General features: G+C 44.3%; 1 long non-coding RNA gene across 1 annotated transcript; it reads right to left on the bottom strand.

Annotated features, from left to right (window-relative positions):
• Positions 1-8115: 8115 nt before the first annotated feature.
• Positions 8116-15023, bottom strand: LOC149454979 (uncharacterized). The gene is made up of 2 exons (XR_016314133.1): positions 10487-15023; positions 8116-10380 (listed from the first exon to the last, which is right to left on the bottom strand). It is a non-coding gene; the product is annotated as an uncharacterized LOC149454979 (long non-coding RNA).
• Between the last annotated feature and the right edge of the window lie 8085 nt (positions 15024-23108).

Genomic DNA, 23108 nt, shown 5'->3' with positions numbered 1-23108 from the left:
CCGATCCTCTGTTCCCCTGGCAGACACAGCTCCCTCATGCTCCAGCTGTCCCTTCACATCCTCATGTCCAATGCAAGGCTATGAACTCTGCATCAGTCTTGATTACATCAGGACCTTAGACTGCTTGGAGCAAGGGGGAGAAGGCATTGGGTGGACCATTCTAGCAGCTCGGAGGATTGGGTATGTAAATCTCCTTTTTTGCTCTGTAGAGCTTAATGAGCAGTTAACCCTTGCAGTGGGGCAAGGGAATTGATAGTTTCTAGGAGCTGGGCTTTAAGAAGCCTTTGATAACAGCCTTGATCCATTCCAAAGTCTAAATTCAAACATTCATTGAAAACGCACATTAACCTGCAACAAAGTGCATGCTAAAGCGCAAAAGAAATGCATACTGATGTATGACAAGGCACCTGCTACAAAAACAACACACCCCCTATGTACAGGTATAGATCTAAGTGGGCCATTGAAGTGCCTAATCCCTTAAATCAGTAGGAAAACCCAGTAATTAGCATTTTTAGAAGAGGTCAGAAAATGTACCTTTCTTGTTCATTGAAGTTATACAGTTTATAAGTCCCAAGGTTGCCCCATATTTCATGAGCTTACCTACACTTCAGACATTTGTCTCTGGAACCATCATTGTTCTTGGACACCCCGAAAAATTGCTGATAAACCCCACTTCTTGTATGTTATATTCAGGTCTTAACACTAATTACATTTTCAGGTCAAAGCTCTTAATATTGTTTCAAAGGGGTGTACTCAAATGGTAACATAATATTTGGTGTGACTGCGGTAGATTTATAAGCAGAACTTAATAGAAATTCAGGAGTATGGAATCCCCTAAGGCACATGTGTGAAACACAAGGCCTGTGGACCGAATCCAGCCCTCCAGGCCATTTCATGTGGACCTCATAGCAAGGTGTTTTTTCAGCAGGAACGTGATGGAATTCCGTTCCACCACCTCCAGCTCTTGCCCTCTGCTCTGCTAAAGAAGCCTTCTGTTTTTATAAGGACAGCTTTCCTCTCGTGCGGCTCTCTCGGGAGGACACTCACTGCTGGACATGGTGGGGACTGATACCGACCAATGATCTCCCTGCAATTGAGAGAGAACCGGAGCTGCCTACACTTGCGGGAGGTACTAGAGCTGGGCTAGGTAGGTGACATGTGAGGAAGCTTTTGGGGGTGGGGGGAGAGATGAGGGCTGTAGAGAGAGATGTGTGCAGAGATGGGGGATGGGGGAGAGTGGTGCAGAGGTCAGAGCTGAGGAGGAGGAGTGGAAGTGAGATATAGACAGTCTATGAAAGAGAGCTAAACCCTGCACTCTGTGAATAGCACACCTCAAAACCCTGCACTCTGCATGTAACTCACTTCTGAACTTTGCACTCTGTATGTAGCACACTCCTGAACTCTGCACTCTGTACATAGTGCACTCCTGAACTTTGCACTCTATATGTAGCGCACACCTGAACTCTGCACTTTATACGTAGCACACTCCTGAACTCTGCACTCTATGTGTAGTGCACTCCTAAACTCTGCACTCTGTACATAGTGCACTCCTGAACTTTGCACTCTATATGTAGCACACACCTGAACTCTGCACATTGTACGTAGCACACTCCTGAACTCTGCACATTGTACGTAGCACACTCCTGAACTCTGCACTCTATGTGTAGCGCACACCTGAACTCTGCACTTTATACGTAGCACACTCCTGAACTCTGCACTCTATGTGTAGCACACTCCTGAACTCTGCACTTTATACGTAGCACACTCCTGAACTCTGCACTTTATACGTAGCACACTCCTGAACTCTGCACTTTATACGTAGCACACTCCTGAACTCTGCACTTTATACGTAGCACACTCCTGAACTCTGCACTCTATGTGTAGCACACTCCTGCACTCTGCACTCTATATGAAGCTCAAATTCTGCATGCCAGGAGCAAGAAAAATGCGAAAGGTTCAATGTTCAAACTTGCTTGATTTACTGGTATTAAATAACTGTAATAAGAGGAGTTAAAAATATATTTACATTCAATATATATATTGTATATTTACTCTTTGAAAATTGTTAAATCTGAACTCCAGGTACAGATTTTATTGCATAGTTGCATTGGTTCAACTTGGATCAATGTAAGTACAGTGCTCAGCATAAATGAGTACACCCCAATAGATTTGTCAGAAAACCTTTCCTTTCCTTTCCGAATCAACGTTTTTTTTTATGACACTCTACTACAAAATATTCCCAGAAATGCCGGGCATTGATTCAAACAAGATTTGTTAATTTGCACGCACAAAAAGTATTTTTCCTAACAGATTAATTCAAAACCATGTTGCAAAAATGAACACACCCCAATGAAAGTCTTCGGAACAAAGCTAAATTTTAGACAACAAAATCCTAATTATCAAGAATTCCACTCCAGGGGAGTCTAATTATCTATTAAATGGGTGTCCAGCAGACAGTTGATTATAAAAGGATGTTACTTAACAAAGAAAACCCCTCCTATTTCATGCTGTCAGCAATGGCACCACATGGAAGAGAAATGTCACAAGGCCTGAGAAAGAAAATCATTTCATTACAGAAAAAAGGTGAAGGCTACAAGATCAGCAAAGCTTTACTTATCAGTCAGAATACTGGAGCAAAAGTGATACAAAAATTGAGCAAAGATTTAACTGCAACTCTCTCACAGAGACGTCCAGGCCGTTCCTTGGAGATTAACCCCTGGACAGGATCGTCTTCTGATGAGAAGGGTTGAAGAAAATCGCCATGCATGCTCACTGCAGGTAGCTAAAGAAGTAGAAAGCCAAACTGGGGTCATTGTTTCCCGTGACACAATAGGACGTACACTGCAGAGAAATGGCATGCATGGGTGACATCCACAAAGGAAGCCTCTCCTAAAGCCCATGCACAAAAAAGCCTGCCTAGAATTTGCCAGGGCCCATGTTGAAAAAGAAGACTACTGGGGCTGTGTACTCTGGAGTGATGAGACCAAGAAGAACAGGGTGAAAGTGATTCAGTGGCCAAGTATGTCTCTTTATCTGAACCCAATAGAACACCTATGGGGAATTCTGAAGAGACAAGTTGAGCATCAAGAATGGAAAAAGATGGAAGTTGAAATATGTCGCCAGCTTGTTCATTCCATGCCTAGAAGACTTGGTGCTGTCCTTACAAATCATGGAGGTCATACAAAATACTAGACCGAGTAGGTTTTGTTGTGGGGTGGATTCATTTTTGCATCACGTAATTAGAGTAAAAGGGAAGATTTTGTCATTTAAGTTAAATTATTAACCTTACTTTCATGTAACGAGCTGAACAAATGTTCCATAAAACTCAGTTTTCTCAAAATTTTGGAAATTGTTCTTGTGTTCATTGAGATATTGATTAAAATCTTACTTTTCAAAAGGGGTGTACTCAATTATGTGGAGCTCTGTATGTTTATACAATGCTAGTGGGATCATTGTGGAAGGGAATAGTTACTGTAGTAGTCCTGTCCTGTGCCAAGTGGTTGCCTTTCTGCATAGTGAACACAGGTGAATGCTCGGCACAGGTGCCATTCACAGAATGCCTTAAATTTTGCACAATGCATGCAAAGTGTTCTCTGAATAGATAAGGGGGAGCACCTCAACCTCCCATTCACCTAGCAAAATTCAAGGTGTTCTGTTAATAGTGCCTGCAGAGTGAGTGCACCCTGCAGTTGCGGACTGACCGTTCGAGCACTCAGGCACGGCCCGAGGGCCCGGGGTCAGAAGGGGGCCCCATGAGATGCCCCTGGTACCTTTCATTGGCTTTTTCATAGGCTTTTTTGGGTGTGGGTGAGGACACAGGGGCCCCATGATTCCCTATTGCCCCATGAGTTGTCAGTCCGCCCCTGGCACCCTGTGTTCATTATGCAGCAGGTTATAGTGATTCTCTGCCTCCACAGGGTGTAGAATACCATACTTACTTTGGTCCAAGCTGGACCATTCTTAGAGTTGCCACCTAATCCCTTTAAAACTGAACACATATAAATTACACAGGTTCTGTGGCTGATTAACCACTTGCCCTCCTGAGGATTTACCCCCTTTCCTGACCAGGCCATTTTGTGCGATACGGCACTGTGTTACTTTAACTGACAATTGCGCGGTCATGCAACACTGCACCCAAATGGAATTTATGTCCTTTTTTCCACAAATAGAGCTTTCTTTTGGTAGTATTTTATCGCGCACGCCCCCCCCCCCCACTGGGAAATGCAAAATCGTGTACAGTTGCAAGAAAAAGTATGTGAACCCCTTGGGATTACGTGGAGTTTTGCATGAATTGGGCATAAAATGTGCTCTGAACGTCATCTAAGTCACAACAATAGAAGAACACAGTCTGCTGAACATAATGCTACACAAACATTAGATGTTGCCATGGTGTAATTGCACATAACATGTAAACATTCACAGTGCAGGGAGGAAAAAGTATGTGAACCTTTGGACTTAATAACTGGTTGACCCTCCTTTGGCAGCAATAACCTCAACCAAACATTTCCTGTAGTTGCAGATCAGACCTGCACAACGATCTGGAGTCATTTTGGACCACTCCTCTTCACAAAACTGTTTCAGTGTAGCAATATTCTTGGGATGTCTGGTGTGAATCTCTCTCTTAAGGTCATGCCACAGCATTTCAATCGGGTTGTCAGGACTCTGACTGGGCCACTCCAGAAGGCGTATTCTGTGCTGTTGCAGCCATTGTTTTGTTGAATTACTTGTATGCTTTGGGTCATTGTCCTGTTGCATCACCCATCCTCTGCGGAGCTTCAGTTGGCAGACAGATGGTCGTACGTTTTCCTGCAAAATGTCTTGATAAACTCTGGAATTCATTTTCCCATCAATGACAACAATCCGTCCAGGCCATGAGGCAGCAAAGCAGCCCCAAACCATGATGCTCCCTCCGCCATGTTTTACAGTGGGGATGAGGTTTTGATGTTGGTGTGCTGTGCCTTTTTTCTCCACACATAGTGTTGTGTGTTCTTCCCAAACAACTCAATCTTGGTTTCATCTGTCCGCAGTATATTTTGCCAGTAGTGCTGTGGAACATCCAGGTGCTCTTTTGCAAACTTCAAACGTGCTGCAATATTCTTTTTGGACAGCAATGGCTTCCTCCATGGTGTCCTCCCATGTACTCCATTCTTGTTTAATGTTTACCTTATTGTAGATGTGTCAACAAAAATGTTAGCATGTGCCAGAGATTTCTGTAGGTCTTTAGCTGACACTCTGGGATTCTCCTTTACCTCACACAGCATTCTGCGCTGTGCTCTTGCAGTCATTTTTACAGGACGACCACGCCTAGGGAGAGTAGCGACAGTGCTAAACTTTCTCCATTTGTAGACAGTCTGTCTTACCGTGGACACATGAACATCAAGGCTTTTGGAGATACTTTTGTAACCCTTTCCAGCTTCATGCAAGTCAACAATTCTTGATCGTAGGTCTTCTGAGAGCTCTTTTCTGCGAGGCATGGTTCACATCAGACAGTGCTTCTTGAAACCAGTAAACCCAAAACAGGTGTGTGTTTTTTAAGGGCAGCACAGCTGTCAGCAACACATCCAATATCATCACACTGATTGGAGTCAAGGTTGGCTCACTCCTGGCTCCAATTAGCTCTGGGAGAAGTCATTAAGCTAGGGCCTCACATACTTTTTCCTCCCTGCACTGTGAATGTTTACATGTTATGTGCAATTAAACCATGGCAACATCTAATGTTTGTGTAGTATTATGTTCAGCAGACTGTGTTCTTCTATTGTTGTGACTTAGATGACGTTCAGAGCACATTTTATGCCCAGTTCATGCAAAACTCCACGTAATCCCAAGGGGTTCACATACTTTTTCTTGCAACTGTATATATACGTGATCTTGCACAGTCCTGCCGCCCTGTAGCAGTATTTTTTCTATAGGGCGGCAGGAAAGCAGTTAAGATGATAATTAAACTCACTTGATACCTTATCTGCAGTAAATTAGCCTCAGAACCCGTGTAATTAATATATGTTTGGATTTAAAGGGATGAGGTGACAACCCTAACCATTCTACCTATGCAATACCTGGCATTCAGCTTTAAGCTGACTATAAAGACAATACAGCCATTACCCAATCCTGAGAGTTTCATCACAATTCATACATTTCACCTAATAAAATATAACACATATAGGCACCGTGGGGTTGATTTAATAAAGGCAAATAGTCTGTGCATTTTGCAAGAGCCGTTGCACTCATTTTCCTTAGTAAATGTAATGTGATAGAGCTTCACTTTGTAAAGAAAGCCCAATCAGGTGCAAAGAAAATAATAATAAACCCCCCCACCAGCATTTTTGCTTTCACACTTGGATGATGGAAATCAGCAGAGCTTTACTGCATTTACTAAGCTCTGGGGGAAATGAATGCACCTACACACACAGTGCACAGTCTATTTGGCTTTAGTAAATCCACCCCTGTATGTTGGTTTATATTTTAATTTAGGAAGGAATAGGTGACTTGGGAAAGTGTTGTGATTGGTGAATAAAACACTGTACGTTATTTTTCACCCAAAAAAGCTGAGAAAAATGACAGCCGGGTGACCCCCACCAAGCAGCGCTGTCCTACCTGTGGACCACATTCACACTTGAGTGATATGTAGCATGAAGCTCGAAAAATGCTCAAACGGAAAAAATCAATTGTTCTCTATGGTGCCTGTTCAGGAGGTCAGGAACTGATTTTTTAAGTTCGAGCGTTTTTCGAGATTCAAGCTCAAGTGTGAATGCAGCCTGAAATTGACGCTGTGTCCAGGTTGGGGGCATTTGCAGATCTGTTTATTCTTAACAAGCAGGAAATGAGCTGCTGGGTGAGCCAGGCTGCGGAGTCACTTATGGGAGTAGCACTGCTGAGCCAAGGGTGGGGGGCAGTACAGCTGGGGGGGGGGTCACTGGTGGGAGCAGGTTGAGCTGAGCTGCTGAGTCACTGCTGGAAGGGGGAGCAGAGCTGCTTAATCACTGGCAGGATGGTGGAGTAGCACTACTGATTCACTGGTGGGATGGGGGAGTAGCACTGCTGAGTCACTGGTGGGATGGGGGAGTAGCACTGCTGAGTCACTGGTGGGATGGGGGAGTAGCAATGCTGAGTCACTGGTGGGATGGGGGAGTAGCACTGCTGAGTCACTGGTGGGATGGGGGAGTAGCACTGCTGAGTCACTGGTGGGATGGGGGAGTAGCACTGCTGAGTCAGTGGTGGGATGGGGGAGTAGCACTGCTGATTCACTGGTGGGATGGGGGAGTAGCACTGCTGATTCACTGGTGGGATGGGGGAGTAGCACTGCTGATTCACTAGTGGGATGGGGGAGTAGCACTGCTGAATCACTGGTGGGATGGGGGAGTAGCACTGCTGAATCACTGGTGGGATGGGGGAGTAGCACTGCTGATTCACTAGTGGGATGGGGGAGTAGCACTACTGATTCACTGGTGGGATGGGGGAGTAGCACTGCTGAGTCACTGGTGGGATGGGGGAGTAGCACTACTTAGTCACTGGTGGGATGGGGGAGTAGCACTGCTGATTCACTAGTGGGATGGGGGAGTAGCACTGCAGAGTCACTGGTGGGATGGGGGAGTAGCACTACTGAGTCACTGGTGGGATGGGGGAGTAGCACTGCTGAATCACTGGTGGGCAATGGAGCAGCACGGTTGGGTGGGGAGAGCAGAGCTGCTGAGTCACTAGTGGAAGGGTGAGCTGAGCTGCTGAGTCACTGTTGGGAGGGGGAGAAGAGCTGCTGAGTCACTTGTGAGGGGGGAGCAGCACAGTTAGGAGGAGGGTCAGAGCTGCCTGGTCACTGGTGAGAGTAGAGTGAGCTGATTTGCTTAATCACTGCTGGGACGAGGGAGTAGAAATACTGAATAACTGCTGGGAGGTTGTTTCTGCTGTGAACTTTGAATATGAATTGCTCCACAGTGCCTGGAATTGCAGAGGTCAGTGAGGGATTTCTTCAAGGTTTATTTATTGCTTATTAACAATATGTAAATACTTGAATGTCCATAGCAGGGTCACAGGCTCACATTAAGATGCATACAATGAAAAACCCAAGCAGATTTTTTTTAGAGTTCATGAGTTTATTCAATGACACAATGACCACACCTAGAATCCTTTAAAAGTTCATCTTTTATTGATAATATCGTACATGCAGTTTCCAGAACTAGTACAGGAGGCCAGGGAATAAATAGGTCAGCTGACAATGGAAGACAATGGCGGAATCTGCCATCTGCATACATGGAAGGCCACAGAATTAAAGCTCTAAGTCCAGACATTTGTTTCTAGAACACAGAACGTGTAGGAAGAACATGGACAGACCCTGAAGATGAGCATTTTCTAACGACAATCAATCATGACACATCCCTTGTCTGCTGCTGGATCCTAAGCCAGGCTCTTTCAATTCATGACCTGCTAGGCTCTAATCTTCTGCTGCTGTTACATCATTCACCATTCCATTCATTTTGTTACAACCCAGATGCTGAAATATCTAATATTTATCTGGAAACTGGTGCAAGCCGACCCTTGACGCCCACCCATGTGGAACTCTCAGAATCCCACACTTCCTTCATGTACATTTCTGATGGCTTTCAAATACATTGTGTGAGAATTCCAACCTAGCCGGGAGGAGATCAGAATCCTTCATATTAATCTCTTACCTAATGAAGGGATCCCCATTCCGATCACAGGAACCCCCCCATGCCACAAAACACAACACATGGATCGAACGATGGTCATAGGGTGCTAATATATCTAAAAATTTGGGTTGGTACCAGGGGCGGACTGACAACTCATGGGCCCCCCCGGGCAATAGGGGATCATGGGGCCCCTGTGTTCTTGCCCAAACTCAAAAAAGCCTATGAAAAAGGTACCAGGGGCATCTCATGGGGCCCCCTACTGACCCCGGGCCCTCGGGCAGTGCCCGAGTTTCCAAATGGTCAGTACGCCCCTGGTCGGTACCCCACGTCATACATGAAGGTGAAGCTGCAGGCAAGTCATATGGTGATCGTGTTTAAATGAGTAAAGTTCACTATTCTTACAAAAAAAAATCTTGTAAATCAATAAAATGACATTGCTATGATATTGCTTAAATACTGCTGGCTGCTCATGACTAGCATTCCAAAACAACGGGAATTTGGCACAATATTTTAAAATTCAGTATCAATGAATGTCGCAGAGAAATTGTTCATTGTTAATCTCCAACAACTTTGCAGTTTTTTGGTCTTCATTTTACAGTTTGTCTTTATATTGTTTTTTGTTTGTATAGAGCAGGGAAGGGTTAGAACCTCTTTTTTTTGCTATGTCCCCATTGTGGAGATCTGTTTCTCACTTCCTATCCTGGTGTCACAGGATAAATAGAGGACATTTCCCGAATGGTGTCAGAGGATAAAGAGAGGATTTTTCCCCAATGGTGTCACGGGAAAAATAGAGGACCTTTCCCCAATGGTGTCACGGGATAAATAGAGGACATTTCCCCAATGGTGTCACGGGATAAATAGAGGACATTTCCCCAATGGTGTCACGGGAAAAATAGAGGACATTTCCCCAATGGTGTCAGAGGTTAAATAGAGGACATTTCCCCAATGGTGTCAGAGGATAAATAGAGGACCTCTCCCCAATGGTGTCACGGGATAAATAGAGGACCTCTCCCCAATGGTGTCACGGGATAAATAGAGGACCTCTCCCCAATGGTGTCACGGGATAAATAGAGGACATCTCCCCAATGGTGTCACGGGATAAATAGAGGACATCTCCCCAATGGTGTCAGAGGATAAATAGAGGACATCTCCCCAATGGTGTCAGAGGATAAATAGAGGACATCTCCCCAATGGTGTCAGAGGATAAATAGAGGACATCTCCCCAATGGTGTCAGAGGATAAATAGAGGACATCTCCCCAATGGTGTCAGAGGATAAATAGAGGACATCTCCCCAATGGTGTCAGAGGATAAATAGAGGACATTTCCCCAATGGTGTCAGAGGATAAATAGAGGACATTTCCCCAATGGTGTCAGAGGATAAATAGAGGACATTTCCCCAATGATGTCAGAGGATAAATAGAGGACATTTCCCCAATGGTGTCACGGGAAAAATAGAGGACATTTCCCCAATGGTGTCAGAGGATAAATAGAGGACATTTCCCCAATGGTGTCACGGGAAAAATAGAGGACATTTCCCCAATGGTGTCAGAGGATAAATAGAGGACCTCTCCCCAATGGTGTCACAGGATAAATAGAGGACATTTCCCCAATGGTGTCAGAGGAAAAATAGAAGACATTTCCCCAATGGTGTCAGAGGTTAAATAGAGGACATTTCCCCAATGGTGTCAGAGGATAAATAGAGGACCTCTCCCCAATGGTGTCACGGGATAAATAGAGGACCTCTCCCCAATGGTGTCACGGGATAAATAGAGGACATTTCCCCAATGGTGTCAAGAGGATAAATAGAGGACATTTCCCTAGTGGTGTCAGAGGATAAATAGAGGACAATCAACTTAAAACTCCCGGTTTGACTTGAATGCGTCTCGTACATAAGGAGCTCTCCATGGTGCTGAAATCCCACAACTTTCTTCCATTAGTAGATGCAGCTTACTGGCTCCATGGAATCAGACCAATGACAGAAGATCAGCCACAAATAACCCACCAAACCTGACAAGACTAGGGAAGATTATTATTATTTATTTATTTCAGGTACTTATATAGCGCCATCAATTTACACAGCACTTTACATATATATTGTACATTCACATCAGTCCCTAACCCTCAAGGGGCGTACAATCTAAGGTCCCTAACTCACATTCATACATACATATACTAGGGCTGATTTAGACAGGAGCCAATTAACCTACCAGCATGTCTTTGGAGTGTGGGAGGAAACCGGAGTAACCTGGAGGAAACCCACGCAGGCACAGGGAGAACATGCAAACTCCAGGCAGGTGGTGCCGTGGTTGGGATACGAACCAACGACCTGCGTACTGACAGGCAGAAGTGCTAACCATTCAGCCACTGTGCTGCCCATACATTAGAAGACTGAAGCACCAAACGTCCGGAGAGTCAGGAATCTGGATTTCCCCTGATAGTTGTTAGCATTCTGTAACCTATTGCAGTCTGTGTAGATGAACGCTTCCAAGGAGGAGAGATGGGTGAAGCTACGCCATGGATGAGAAGACGTAAAAAGTCAAGAAAGCCGTGCAACCCAGGAAAGGATTGGATTGGCTGAGTTTTGAACTGTCAAGCTTTACCTCTTCCTACCCAGCCCTGGCATCCCCTTAATTGACCTATGATGCTGGGGGGTGGGAGGGGCTGTCTAAACATGGGGCCACTATGACTGGTAGTCACATGATCGAGAGCCGGTCGTATGAAGTTTCCGATCATTACTGGAGACCGATAGCGGTCTCTGACATCTGTTCACTGTGCTGGGATTGGGAAGGGAGCGTGCTCTCAGAAACCTCAGCCCCCCATGGGCGTGTATGTGCGGTGTGTGGCCCTTAGAGCCCACCCTCTTTTCCGCTGTTGTATGGGTGGCAAGAGGATATTCAGAGAGTTTTCTGTGACTTACTTTCTGCAAGTTTCAGACAGCTTTGTTGAACCCTGTTAGGCAAACATGAGTTCCATGTTCTGGAATGTAAACCCAGATCTTAAAGTGATATCAAACCCACAAATGTAATATATTGCAGCTTACCAATCCTTAGATGGGGTGGCTGCACTCGTTTTCTTTTTTTTTCCCCTCTGGTGTCACCTGGTGATCCGGCCAGTAACGCACCTCCTGTATTAGATCACCCCCACTTTAAATGAAGGAGCACAAGGGACATCTTTGGACAGCAGCATTGTCAGTCTGGGGGGGTGAGAGTGTTAGATGTACTAGCAGATTTAGATACAGTAACATATTGAAGCCAAACTCCAGCTCACAAGCAGCTACAGCAGCTTTTTCTTTTCCTTTTGGGAGAACATGAATACAAACTGATCACTGTAAGCACTCCTGTCCGTGGTAAATGGCTTGTCTTAACACTCTACTGCTACATTTGCAGGACAACTTGTTCTGTTGAAAAAATACAAACTTACAGGCTAGATCATCAGATGAAATTAAGTGAAAGAAAGCCTTAAAAAAAGAAAAGAAAATGAATACAGCCATCACATCTAAGAATTTTTAAGCTACAATTTAATAAACGTTTGTTTTTGGGATTACCACTGCTTTGAAGTAAGACTCCACCCCCCACACCTGCTAGCTGTCAAAGCAGGCATCAGGGGGTGCGTAACATGTTACACCTGGAATATGGGTACATGTGACGTTACGAAAGTTGGACGGATCCTCTACTCACTTACTGAGCATGCAGATTTCTTTATCTTTTCATTTTTCAAAGTTTCAGTTTAGGCCAATGCTCTGACTACTGCCCCAGGTTTCCTGCTGCAGGGTGGCTCCTTTCTCTTGCATCATCCTCTGGAGCCAGCCTTGCATGCATGGACTAGAGTTGTGTCTCTCTACACTGTGACATCAATAGAAACACATAGCCCCATAGCCTAGGATGACAAGGCACTCCTCTACTCTCCTCTCCTCTCCTTTCTAACACACTGTCTGGAGGCTACACGGTTAGCTATGAAGACCAAAGGTTCAGGGAAGCAGCACTGAAAGAGCAGGATTTAGGTTTTGTGGTGCCCTAGGCAACACCAAAAACCTGTCGGCTCCCTTCCTGAAGTAGTCTCATGGCCGCTCCCCCATCTCCCCGCACCTGCCGCCCAGCCTCGGTGCCCCTCAGAGCCTTCTCATACACAGCGCCATCTGCTTCCAGTCACCAGCGTGACATCACCACACAGGAACTGGCACAGGACAACCAGCGTCTGTCCCAAAAATGCAAATGTTTGCCTTACAGTAAATATGCCCCTGATTCAAGGGAGCCCTAACAACCTCTAGTTGAGAAAGGCTGTGCTAGAGGATCCACACCTCAATGGTCAGATGTAATAATTGGGAACTCCAGTCTAATATTTATTTTCTCCCCATTGGGGATACAGGCAGCATTAAGAATCCAACAGAGGTTCTAACCTTTCACCTCTCCACTAAAGAAAAACTCTTTTTAGGCAGTCTGTGTTATCTTTGGAGAGATTTCTCTTCACTTCCTGCCCCAGTGACCACTCTCCCTGGCCAGGAAGTCAAATCTCTCCAATAAAAACCTGACGGATGAACCAAACCCTTCTGTGTGTTAGAAAAATTTTTTTTTGGCTGGGGTTCCAATGTAACTAAAGCTGTACAAAAAGCATCATCTGTAGTAACCTAAACATAAATAGATTGCCGCGCTAAACCATCATTGATTACAAATGAGTGCATAAGTAAAGAAAAAAAGTGTAAAAAAAATCAACATATAATCCCAAATCAAGTCCAAATAGAGAAAAGTGGAAAAAAAAGTCCGAATATAAGACCTCTGGTGCCAGAAACCAATCCAACTTCCTGGTAAGCAAAAACAGCGTAATGACGTCAGGAACAGACTCCACCCGACGCGTTTCGTCACAAATGACGTCGTCTGGGGCATGCCATATTATATTTGCACACAGCGCTCATTTGTCTACCCAAATGTGAGCGGAATGTAATACTTTTAATAAAATTGTCCATATGGTTTTATGCGATGTTTACTCTCCTGTTTCTTCCTTTATGGACTGATTGATTACAAGCTCCGGAGACATAGAGGAAAGGGATAGCCTGAAGGGATCCTTTCCATTGATATTGGTTGTCCAGCATCTTTCCTCTGTTTGAGAGTTTTGGTGGATATACATCTCCAGGCCATTACATTCATGCGTTTATGACTCTTATTAGCTTTCTGGTCCATATGTTCCGGTAAGAGTCCTACCAATACTTGGTGGTGGTGGTGCATTTGCTTTCCATAAAGCTTTTATTGAAAATGGAGAAGTAGCATAACATAGTCGATAATACAAAGCCAAATACAGTGAATATATATAAGGCGTAGAATTGAGAACAAAGGTTACATGTTGGCCAGTACAGCGTAGTACAAAGAAAAAACAAATCCTCATATGCAGGTGGTGGTGCATTTGTTTTACTTGAAGACACGTGGTGTTTGATGACACATTATCAGAATATTGGGACTTTTTTCCACTTTTCTCTACAGGCGTACCTCAGTTAATGTAATTTTTGGTTTATGAATGAAATCCATCGAAAATAATGGCTCTGTTTACGAATTGTTTTCGCAATACGAACAGATTAATTGGTTTTCATTGCATTTACAAATTGTTTTTTAATCATGTCCCTGTACAGTACTATGCCTTTATGAAGAGTTTTGAACAGATAAGACTTTTTTTCTACTTTTTTCTAACCTCTGGAACGGATTAATTTGTTTTCAGTGCTTTTACGAATTAATTTTTAATCATGTCCCTGTACAGTATTTATGCCTTTAAAGTGCACTTTATAAAGAGTTTTGAACAGATAAAATACTTTTTTTTTAACTTTTTTTTTGACCTCCGGAACGGATTCATTTGTTTTCAATGCAGTAACAAATTCATTTTTAATCATGTCCCTGTACAGTATTTATGCCTTTAAAGTACACATTAAAAAGTTTGGAACAGATAAGACTTTTTTTTTACTTTTTTCTAACCTCCAGAACGGATTAATTGGTTTTCAATGCATTTACATTTTTTTTGGGCATATCCCTGTACAGTATTTATGCCTTTAAAGTGCACTTTATAAAGAGTTTTGAGCAGATAAAAGACTTTTTTTTCACTTTTTTATGACCTCCGGAACAGATTAATTTGTTTTCAATGCATTTACGCATTAATTTTTAATCATGTCCCTGTACAGTATTTATGTCTTTAAAGTGCACTTTATAAAGAGTTTTGAACAGATAAAAGACTTTTTTTTTTTACTTTTTCTGACCTCCGGAATGGATTCATTTGTTTTCAATGCAGTAACAAATTCATTTTTAATCATGTCCCTGTACACTATTTATGCCTTTAAAGTACACATTATAAAGAGTTTGGAACAGATAAGACTTTTTCTTTTACTTTTTTCTAACCTCCAGAACGGATTAATTGGTTTTCAATGCATTTACAACTTTTTTTTAATCATGTCCCTGTACAGTATTTATGCCTTTAAAGTGCACTTTATAAAGAGTTTTGAACAGATAAAATACTTTTTTTTACTTTTTTCTGACCACCGGAACGGATTGGTTTTCAATGCATTCCTATGAGAAACCGCGTTTCGGTTTACGAATTTTTCGCAATATGAAAAGCCCCGCAGAACATATTAAATTTATAAACCGAGGTACGCCTGTATTTGGACTTGATTTGAGATCATATGTTGATTTTTTTTTGTTTTTTTTTTACACTTTTTTCTTTACTTATGTATTCATTTGTAATCAACGATGGTTTAGCGCAGCAATCTATATATGTTTATCTGTAAAAACATTGTTTTGCCAGCAGCACACTTTTATTTTTCACTTTTTGCGTGACTTTTTTGCTATTTTTTATTATCTGTGGTAACCTGCTGCAGCCAATCAGAAATCGCCTTGTTAGATCAATAGCAAATTATTATTATTATACAGGATTTATATAGCGCTGACAGTTTGCGCAGCTCTTTAATACTAATTGGTCGCTCTGGACTTTGCATATGATTTTTTTTTGTGTGTTACTGAATAAGCCTTTGGCTGGCTGTCCAATATGGCCGGCTCCTCTGCGTTCAGGCAGCGCTTGGCCGTTAATTAGATAAAGCCTTTTCTGGCGACTTCACGGTTTGCGACTTATGTAGTCTATTCCAGGACTTCATTTACTTTGTATCTTCTGACAAAGCGAAGGATATGGAACACGTTACATTACCACCCTTTAATAAACCCCGATAGCACATTGTACACAGTCGTCACTGCAATCGCCTATTGATGCTTTCCTCATCCTATGACAGCTTATTAGGGAATATTGCGGCCCATAAATTAATAGATTCATTCCAGCTGCTGCCCGGGAAGTCTTTACATTAAACTCTCCTTGCGCTAATGAGTGTTGGCTGACTCGGAGGAGGAATGGAGACATTATTCGGAAATGTGGGACAGTAGCATTCGCCTCTCCTAAGAGGCTGGTGCAATTCAAGCTTATCAGAGCAGATAATGTGTTTAAGGGGAAAATGAGAGAATTTTTTTTTTTTTTGTAGACGCTTACATTAGGAATCTGGATATAAGCTGCACAATGGGTTACATAAGACTGGATGTGGTTTCATGCTCTTTTATTTGTAACTGTGGGGCAGGCTGGGATAGCACTGCAACCTTGGAGGAACTGCAAGACCCAGAATGCCTTGCAGCACCCACCACTGGTCCTTAGAGTTTGCTTCTTGGCAATCCATGACGTGATTTCTCTATTTTTTGATAAGAACACTCGGCCTGTAAAGAAAAGGGGTATTACTTACTGGTTCCGTCACCCACGGCACTGTGGTTCCATCTGTCACCCTGTACAGGGCACAGTAGGGGTGTAGGAGCTAGTGAATGGAGCCACAGAGTGCAGAGGGGGGGGGGGGGCACGATCACTTATATACAGTATAAAATATATTCATTTTAATATCTATATTCATCAAATGGTGCTCAGTACAATTTATTTTGCCATTAGTTTTCCCCACCCGTTCCTTGCTATAGGCTTGACTAGGGCAAATAATGGCGTTTCATCTTCCTGATGGATTTATCATACTTTGTCATTAACAGATGCTACAAGGTCGTTCAAACAAGATGAATCTGTATTCTTACTTGAATATTTGTGTATTTCTTCCAGATCTGTGCAGTCATCCAGTGTGACAATTCACATTCCTGCAATAAAGACCAGTCACTATTGCTCTCTCTCCTTGTGCAGTGACTGGTCTTGTCTCTGCCCCTCCTGTAGTTTTCTGTAGGCAGCCTGTAGTGGGTGGAGCATGCTAGGCCCCTCCCTCGGCTCTCTCTGCTTGTGCAGGGTGACTGGTCTTGTCTCCGCCCCTCCTGTAGTTTTCTGCAGGCAGCCTGTAGTGGGTGGAGCATGCTGGGCCCCTCCCTCAGCTCTGGCTCTCTCTCCTTGTGCAGGGTGACTGGTCTTGTCCCCGCCCCTCTTGTAGTTTTCTGCAGGCAGCCTGTAGTGGGTGGAGCATGCTGGGTCCCTCCCTCGGCTCTGGCTCTCTCTCCTTGTGCAGGGTGACTGGTCTTGTCTCCGCCCCCTCCTGTAGTTTTCTGCAGGCAGCCTGTAGTGGGCGGAGCATGTTGGGCCCCTCCCTCGGCTCTGCTCTCTCTCCTTGTGCAGGGTGACTGGTCTTGTCTCCGCCCCCTCCTGTAGTTTTCTGCAGGCAGCCTGTAGTGGGTGGAGCCTGCTGGATCCCTCCCATGACTTTGTTCAAGTTATGTACCGCACAGTGATGTCACTGCTAAATTTTCAAGCTAATAATTGGGTTTGCAAAATCATTTGGCGCACAAAGTGGATTTTTTTTACACTTTGTAGCTATGGAAGAATATATTTAAATCAGGGTTCAACAAATCCCAGGTGCCTGGTCTCCATGGTGACTAGAAATTGCATCCTGCTGCCTGGGCTTTTGTCAGCCATCCACTGTCAGGGACTGGGACGACGCTTCACTGATCCAAGGATTAGAATTTCCAGTGGCTTAATCTCCTATCAGTACCTCTCAGCGTATTAAAAAGAGGCATTCTAATTGGTGTGCACTGTCACATGGACGGTGTTGACCAATCAGAATCCGTCTAGCCTGTCCTGTCAAATCTGGGAGAAGAGGAGAGGAAAGAAAGCCGATGAGAATTCAAATTCCTGGACCAATGAAGCGGCCTGACAGCAGGGGATCGCGGGACACCGGAACAGCAGGACTGGGGATGGGGTCCTGTGTAAAGTCACCTTACAGATTTTCTGTAAAGGTGAACTTACACTTTCCATGTGTCATCCTGGCTTGCCCACATAGCTGTATTTCTGACATGCAGCTGTATTAAAAAACTGGCGCCTAACATTTTTAGCTGGAGTAGCCAGGATTCAAAGCAAATTTATCAAGCCCTGATTTAAATGAACTATTTTGCACTTCAGCTTTAACTTTCCCCCACCCTGGCAACTCATAATTACCTTTCCCTTATTCCCCAACCGCTCCATTCAGCCACTTGGAGCCAATAGATATAGTGGGTATGGGAAGTGATGCTACCAACTTCCTCTCTCAGCATGAGAAGCGAGAAGCAAAGGGAAAATATATGCTTCTGAAGAGGAGGCACGTTAAAGCAACTAGGGGGGGTAATTAAAGCAACATATACCTCTATCATGTAGTGAAGTGATATTGGTGTTGGTGGGGGGGGCATTGAGTGAGGGACCAGGAGATCGACACTTCCAGAAGCGGTGGTTCCTATAAAGATTTTGATGGAGAATATTGTTTTCCATGATAATAGTTATAGTGGCCAAAAAAAACTATAAAAAGTGCCACTAAACACAGAACTATACTTTAAATCTCAGTTCAGTGAGTCATTCAGTTCAGCGTCATGACCTCCCGGAGCTTCACACCACCTGCTGATATCTTCAGCCCAGCCGCTTCCAGGTATTAACCCCTGTCCATTTTCATCAACTATCCAACAACTATTTTACCATTCAGCTGCATTGTCTGCAATCCTTCATAAACAGACCACAGTGTGTTTCAAATGAATTAGCAATCAATCATTGAGAGATTTAAACTAACTCCATTCAAACAAGATACTTTTGTTCTTGGGTGGACAATGTGGGTTTGAACATGGCCTAGCCTCATATCTTTCAGAGCCATGGAAGAACAAGCTTTCCCCGTGGCAGTGTGTCTGGGTATCCTTTCACAGGTTCTGAGGATTGATTTATCTCTTCTTGAACCTACCAGAAAGGCATGGCACTATTATTTGTTTGGAAACTGGGCAGAACCAGGAAATCTGGTGGAGAGATCTTGCCATATTGCCTCCAAGATGAGCAAGAAACCTGCAAATGATTCAATTTGGCAGAAAAAATGCACAGCATATCAGTTTTGGATGTAAAAGACCCTTAACCACTTGCCTACCAGGCACTTATACCCCCTTCCTTACCAGGCCAATTTTCAGCTTTCAGCGCTGCCGCACTTTGATTGACAATTGCGCGGTCATGCAACATTGTACCCACATGAAATTTTGATCATTTTTTTCTCACAAATAGAGCTTTCTTTTGGTGGTATTTAATCGCCACTGGGCGCTTTACTTTTTGCGCTATAAATTAAAAAAAGTGCAAAAAATTTGAAAAAAAAAAAAAGTTTATTTGTTTCTTTTATAAAATTTTTCAAACAGGTATTTTTTCTCCTTCACTGATTTGCGTTGATGAGGCGGCACTGATAGGCGGCACTGATAGGCAGCACTAATGAGGTGGCACGGATAGGCGGCACTGATAGACAGCACTAATTAGGGGTCACGGATAGGTGACACTGATGATGGGTACTGATAGACGGCACTGACTGGCACAACCCCTGGGCACTGACTGGTGGCACTGACTGGCAGCACTGCTGGGCTGCACTGGTGGGTGGCACTGGTGGGCAGCGCTGGTGGGTGGGCACAGGTGGGTGGCACTGCTGGGCACAGGTAGGTGGCACTGCAGAGTGGCACAGGTGGGTGCACTGCTGGGCACAGGTGGGGGCACTGCTGGGAACGGGTGGGCGGGGCTAGTGGGCGCACTGCTGGGCGGAACTTGCGGGTGTCACTGCTGGGTACCGATCATCAGGGCACTGATCATCAGTGCCCTGATGATCGGTGCCGATCCCCGCTCTGACAACTGCCGGTTCTCGGCAGTACTTTCCTCACGATCTGACAGCGTGAGGAAAGTGCAGCCGAGAACCGGCACTTGCATTTCCCTGTGATCAGCGTGTCATTGGACACCGCTGATCACGTGGTAAAAGGCCGGTGGGATCGGCCTTTCACCACATCACGTGATCAGCTGTGTCCGTAGGACACAGCGATCACGGAGATCGCCGGGTGCGCGCCCCCTGGGGCGCGCAGGAGAGCGCGTTCTGAGAGGACATCATATGACGTCCACTCAGAACTGGCCGGCCGCGGTGAAGCCGTCATTCGGCTATGCGCGGTCGGCAAGAAGTTAAAACAGATCTCTACCCTCCACCCCAATTTTTTAAACCCCTACTTAATGGGTTGGGAGTTTTGCAAAGTTCAGATACTCGCCCACCCAGCAGATTCAGTGTTGTCCTATAGAATCCTCTTCTCTTCTGCCACTGATTGGGCCCCTCTCCGCCATGTTTTTTTGTGACATGATTGGGAGGGCTAGTAGAGAAAGGAAGTCCTAAAAGTTGCACATCACAGCAAAACCCTGTGAGGTGTATGACAGCTTCAGCCTTGGCTCCAAGCAGGCTACGCCTTTCCCCGATGTGTTTCACTCTGCCCCAGGAGCTTCATCATGGGGACCTTGCTCCTCACGATTAATCTGGGGAGCAGAATGAAATGCATTGGAGGACATGGCCTTTTTGGAGCCCAGGCCAAGGCTGTCATACACCTCCTCACATGGTTTTGCTGTGATGTGCGACTTTTAGGACTTCCTTTCACTACTGGATGGTTTAATAGATTTGTCCTTGTCGGCACTCCTAGTGGTTTGTCAGGCAAGAGAACCTGGTGGAGCCTTGAGTGGCATCTGTCAATTTTGTTGTCAGTCACCATGATTTGGAGGCTGCCAGCTTTTCAGGGCTCAGCTGGTGGACCTACTGATGATGTGCTGCTAGGCCCGCCTCCCCTCATCCTTTTTGAATAGAAGACTATGCCTCCTGGGATGTGTGACAAGCATATCCCAGGAGGTGCAGTGCACGTTGTTCACCTAGGTAAGTGACGTGGATGGGGCAGGACTAAATGCTGTACATAAAAAAAGTGCTGTGTAGCGGTGAGGAGGGATGGAGGTTGAGTTGGAGACTGAAGACAGGCTTCAGTCTAAGGCTACCAAGCAGATAATATTCCCATGTGCACTCCAAGACTGAAGTTTGCCGGCTCTGACTTCCTAAAACTTTTCAAGGCTACATTGGGAGGTGGGACTTGGCTTGGCTTAGCTCTGCAAGAATCACTTAAAGCCCTGTAAAATAATGGGAAATGTCCAGGAGGTAGACGGAGTTGGGCTGACATTGTAACTTGCATAATTAATAGCACTGTACAAAGTAATACGCATCATTAATGCCAGACTGTGTAATACTACCAGAAGAGCAAAGCATTAAAAGCACATGACATATAAAGCACCCCTATAGGGTCTCCAATATCCGTGTTCCAAGAATCTAGTTCCCCTAGGTGTCCATTACACTTGCAACATATCTCTAAATGAATAACTTAAAAAAAGCTTCTCTGTAAAACAGCGGGTGGTGAGGTTAGCAAAGGAAAGAGATTCTTCTTTTATGAAATGAGCCGCCAGAAAATATTGCTTTATTGCTCCACTGAGGACTTATAAAGTGAAATCCCAGCTTGGTTTAACTCCTCTCCTACTGTTATACATAGAATTCTCCAAACTTTATCTCAGATTCCAGTTTCTAGAGATATCACAAACACCAGCTTCCACTCGGACTGCTGAAAATGGACAATATGAGTGCTGACAGGAGCGGTCAATGGTTCAGTATATATATATATATATATATATATATATATATATATATATAAAACACACACACATCTGCATTTCCTATGATCTTTCTATACGCCCAGATAATTCAGGAAGTCCCTGATGCCCTCTGAATCATAATGCTGCCGAGGAGTCCCTGATGCCCTCTGAATCATAATGCTGTAGGGGAGTCCCTGATGCACTCTGAATCATAATGCTGCCGAGGAGTCCCTGATGCACTCTGAATCATAATGCTGCAGGGGAGTCCCTGATGCACTCTGAATCATAATGCTGCAGGGGAGTCCCTGATGCCCTCTAAATAATAATGCTGTAGGGGAGTCCCTGATGCCCTCTAAATCATTATGCTGCAGGGGAGTCCCTGATGCACTCTGAATCATAATGCTGCAGGGGAATCCCTGATGCCCTCTAAATCATAATGCTGCAGGGGAGTCCCTGATGCCCTCTAAATCATTATGCTGCAGGGGAGTCCCTGATGCACTCTGAATCATAATGCTGCAGGGGAGTCCCTGATGCCCTCTAAATCATAATGCTGTAGGGGAGGCCCTGATGCCCTCTAAATCATAATGCTGTAGGGCAGTGTTTCTCAACTCCACTCCTCATGGACCCCCAACAGGTCATGTTTTCAGGTTTTCCATTATTTTGCACAGGTGATTTGATCAGTTTCACTGCTTTAGTAATTACCACAGCTGTTTCATCTGAGGGAAATTCTGAAAACATGACCTGTTGGGGGGTCCATGAGGACTGGAGTTGAGAAACACTGCTTTAGGGTAATGAACATATACATGGTAAACTATTCATGGTATATCCTTGTGCTAGACTTGGCTATCACAATTGCCAATGCAAAGTGTGTCAGTCGCAGACTAAGAACACCATTATGCCGGTTTCCTAAAACAGAGGATTCATGTATCTGACACAAGCAGGGCAAAGAGAAATCTCCAGGAATTTCTAGTTTAATGTTTTAAAACTAGGCAACAAGCAGAAATAAATTGATATCCCAATTGAACCTTTGAAATGGAGAGGTCCAGGAGCAAGCCAGAAAGGAGTAAAGCATTTCTAAACCCAAGAACAAACTATATATTGCACTTTACCAACCCTTAGATGGGGTAGATGCATTAGTTTTCCAATTTTCGTTTTTTTTTCCCCTTTATTTTAAACTTATGATCCAGTCAGTAACACTTCCTGCCTTAGGGTGGCTCCCTTACCTATGGGGGAGCTATAGAGAGTCCCTTGGACAGCAGCATTGTCTGGAGAGCATAGTGTTAGATGGACTAGCAGATATAGATGGACTTTGCATATGTGACTAACAAATGGATGGGTGCGACTTGGATGTGACTTGTTCTCCATCTCCAAAAGTTGGACCCACTGTTGCCTGTAAAACATTCAGGTATGACTTTCATACAACTTTTGAGGGTTAACTTGAAGTCCATGGCCCTCAAATTGCATGACAGCCGGACCAAAGTAGTGCATGAACTACTATGAAGTTTCTGCAACTTTAGGTCGCACACACTGTATATGAATGGTTATCATTAGAAAACACAGGGTACGAC

This window comes from Staurois parvus, unplaced genomic scaffold, assembly GCF_062004578.1.
Source record: "Staurois parvus isolate SC_StPar_1 unplaced genomic scaffold, SC_StPar_1.0 ptg000412l, whole genome shotgun sequence".
NCBI lineage: Eukaryota > Metazoa > Chordata > Amphibia > Anura > Ranidae > Staurois > Staurois parvus.
This window is presented reverse-complemented; position numbering and strand designations above follow the sequence as displayed.